The sequence below is a fragment of the Buceros rhinoceros genome, unplaced genomic scaffold, assembly GCF_000710305.1.
Source record: "Buceros rhinoceros silvestris isolate BGI_N320 unplaced genomic scaffold, ASM71030v1 scaffold16982, whole genome shotgun sequence".
Taxonomy (NCBI): domain Eukaryota; kingdom Metazoa; phylum Chordata; class Aves; order Bucerotiformes; family Bucerotidae; genus Buceros; species Buceros rhinoceros.
Genome location: NW_010399624.1, coordinates 15964 through 19770, shown reverse-complemented (window position 1 = coordinate 19770; position 3807 = coordinate 15964). Strand labels below are relative to the sequence as shown.

The 3807-nt window shown below is 44.4% G+C and overlaps 1 protein-coding gene across 1 annotated transcript in view; it reads left to right on the top strand.

Annotated features, from left to right (window-relative positions):
- The window catches only part of LOC104489403 (p53 apoptosis effector related to PMP-22-like), a 14796-nt gene that overhangs the window by 9506 nt on the left and 1483 nt on the right, over positions 1-3807 (top strand). The window lies entirely within an intron of this gene.

Genomic DNA, 3807 nt, shown 5'->3' with positions numbered 1-3807 from the left:
TCTTTCCCTTTAATCAGAGAGATGTAAAACAGATTGAGCTCTGCAAACTCAGCCTGGAAACATTCTCATTAGGTGCGACACAGAGATGAATCACCACCATGGCAGGTTTTAGCTCTTACAAGAAGTGCTTTGCAAGACTGGAGCTCTAACTGCAGGGTTTGTGTTTCTTTCCCTTGGTGGTATGAAGGATAACAGAGCAAAATATTAGTCTGTTATGTTTTCTTTCTTGCCCTCCCTGTTTCTTTTGGAATAAAACCATCCTTCATAAAAATGCTCCACAATTCACTGCAGTGGTTGATATATTAAAATGATCAGTCAGCAAGAACCTGTAGATGATTGTTGGTGTCTGTGAGCTGGCAACAGATATTTGTTTTTCTTTCCAGTGCTAGCTGTGTATTTAGCTTCAAGCCAGGAGAAAGACTTGGAGAAGTACATTCTTATTGATTAGACCAGGAGAAGTAATTCTGAACTCTGGGATTCCTTTCAGAAAATGTCACCCAAAGAGAGAGAGTTCATGTGGTTTGAGGGTAGCAGATCAAGAAAGAACACGAGAATGTCATTGTGAATGTTCTCCCGTGTTTTGAACTACGTACACCAGAAACACAGAGCTCTGTATTTGTCACGGGGGAAGTAGAATTCACAGGCTATTTTCAAGGCATGTTAGGCAGCTCTTTTTTGAAGGCACGGTTTGGAGCACGAAACACAGCAAGCTAAGGAAGGAGTGGATCTGGTGGTTCAGAGTTTTGGGTCAACTTACTGTTGAGCAAGAAAGTTTATGTCCTTATGTGTGAAGCACAGGCAGTTTTGCAAACTGTAAAATGTATGAGGGGGTAAAATCAGGAAGGCAGGAAACTGGAGACACTCTTAGTGTCTTAGATCGCTAATGAAGTTCATCAGCTTCCCTATGGCCACAGTCAGCAACAGGATATTCAGAACGTGTTTAGATGGTGCAATATAAGAGGTAGTCATGCTGCCTGTAAACTGAATAGCAGAGTAATTAATAGCAGGGTAGCAAAGCTGCGTTACTATTATGCACTGTCTCAGCTAAATATCTTGCTCATAAGCTACAGTGAGCTCTGTACTGGCATGGGTGGGCTCTTTCCAGTCTCTGAATTAGCTCAGGTGTCTTCTCACACAGCAGGGAGACACTTATTTTCATTTGCTGGTAGTCACATATTGCTGCATCTGCTGTGGGTAGTCCGGACCCTTACAAATCACTGCTCACTGATGTACGAAACACCGTAAATAGAAGCACTGTCCTTGCTCTGCTTGACATAGGCATGAAAAATTAGGTTCTTTTTGCCTGTTTGGGGTAGGAAGGTCTTGTTTTAAGAGAAAATTAATCCAAAATTTGCAATCTAGAAAGAGTTTTCAAGAGCGGATGGTGTGTGGCTTCCTACAAACCTTTTCATAGTGTTCATTGGTGGTTTTTTTCAGCGGATAGAGGAGCTGAAAAGGAGAGAGATAGGTTTGGCAGTAAAGTGCTACAGGATCCTGCTGGTATTCAAGGACACTCTTGCATAAAAACATTTCTTTTCTAACAAGCACATTTTAACTCCTAAGCAGTCAAAACATCACTGCCATTTGGGCGGGTGCTGAGAAAACAGACCTCAGGAATGGCTGCATATTTTCACAGGCTTAGCTTGATACCCTGTAACCTGTGGTTCCTTCTGTTTCTGCTTGCTTGTCAGTGTTTTCTGACCAATTTAATTCTTCTAATTCTGCCATTTTTAAGGAGTTGTAAGTCTTAGTTGTATTGGTAAAGACAGTAAGTGTTCCTGGCTGGCACAAGAAAAAATAAGCATCTCGGATATAGAAACAGTTGCAATTACTCCTGCACAAAGTGTTTGCTACCTTTTACCCTAGAGGAGTAAGATGTTGGTGCACTGTGGTCTCAGACTTCTGACAACTGCTGATTTTTGTAAAAGGTAGATGAAGTTAGGGCACCATTCCCCCAAAAAAGCCTGTGGCAGCTCTTCCATGCAATCCTATTGCCTTACTTGGAGCTGCGCATTGGTTTTCTTCCAATGTTAAGTTTTTTTCTTTTGTAAAAGTTACAAAATTGGCTGTCAGGTGGTTAAGCAATGTCTCCTAAAGGATGTAAGCATGCTGCAACAAGCACGTCTTTTCTTGCCATGTGGCCAATGTCCGGCAGGCTGGGCGCGCACCCAGTCTGCTTTCAGTCACAGCATTTGCAACACTACTTTAGGAAAAACACCCTGGTGAGCAGGGTGGAGGAGGGAGATGGTGGCATGGGCAAGGTGCCACCACGCGTGGCTGTGGCCACAGACACCACCCCTCAGCCCCCATTCCAGGTGATGCTCCCACCCAAGGGGATGGTGCTCTGCTGTCAGTTGCACTTGGGAAGCAAGGCTGAGCTTTGCCAGACCATCTGCTCCCCACAGCAGCGGTGGTGGCAGCGGGTGAGACTAAACCTCCGGGTCTGATGGTGCCTCAGCACTTCCTGGGTGAAAACTTCTCTGGGAAAGGGCACTGTTTTGCCCAGGAGTTTTGCACCTAACCACAGCCGGTTATGCACCAAACAACTGCCATCACCTCTGGGTGCCCTTGTCCGTTCACCTTCTGCCAGAAGTTCTAACTCGTGTACAAGAGCACTGAGGTCACTGCTGCCGAGCAGCTTCTCTTATGTCCAGGTGCCATTTTTTTGCTGTTTTAGAGCAGAGGCAAAGGGGCTGGGAGCAGGAGCATTCTCAGTGTATTAAATTGAGCTGTGAGAGTACGAGAAATTCCTCTTCCTGGCTGTTTCACTTGATATCTGCCTAAGGCGCTGCCCTCCCACCTGCACCTCCACATTGCATACTTCTACCTCTGAGCCTCCTGTAAACTCCCTGAGAGAAGAGTTTGGGCCAAAATGCTGGGCTAGAAAATGAGATGTAGGTGTATCTTCACTGTCCTTCTCAGTCTTCTTAGGCAGCTGCCTTTTTACAGGAAAAATAACACCCTTGAAAAACCCTATGAGCAGACAGAAACTTTTTGGCATAAGGAAGAAAAAGGACACAACGTAAAACTGAAAATATAGTGCAGTAACTAGAATGGAGCAGGGATTGTAAAGCAGGGGAGGGTGGTGAAATGCAAACAAATAGGAAAACTGGTTTTGATGGGCTGATGGGAAGAAAACCAGAGCTGGAAAATCCAGATCCATTTCTCCAGCCTAATAACAGCAGTGGTGTGGGCCCTGGGGAAAGCAAGGTTGAGCACCAAGGTGTTGCTGGGATGGTGGCTTTCATGCCTTCCTGTCAGGGGGGAAGGCCAGGGGGAAGGTAGGACGCTTTGCATGCTTGAAACAAACAAATCAGCAGGTTACTGGATGTCAAAAACCTAAACTTCCTCAGTTCCAGAGGGAACTTGTACTGAACAGCGTGCACTGCGTTTAAGTGCAGCTGTAATTATCGTCAGAGTTGTTTGGGCTGTGATGATTTTTCAGCATTGCTGCTGTACATACTCAGTTAGAAGCTGACACCTTACAAACGCTTAGTGTGGGCAAGGCGGTGAAGTCTGTAGACACCCAGCAGACTTTAACTGCCTGTTCCATCTACATACACAATTTTAGAAGTGTCAAAGTGGGCTTTTTGCATTCAGAAGAAGAGACACTTTGATCTCTTTGAGCAATAGATGCCCCTCAAGACTTAAAATATTGAATAAATAATATTTTTTCACAGTTGTTATGCCGACACAATATGCTTTGCTCTGACATGTTATACTGTGAATTTGAAAATGAAAGTATTAATATCCTGAACAAGCTTTTTAAAATTAAATGGTTCTGTCTTTGGATCAAAAGCAGAGGTC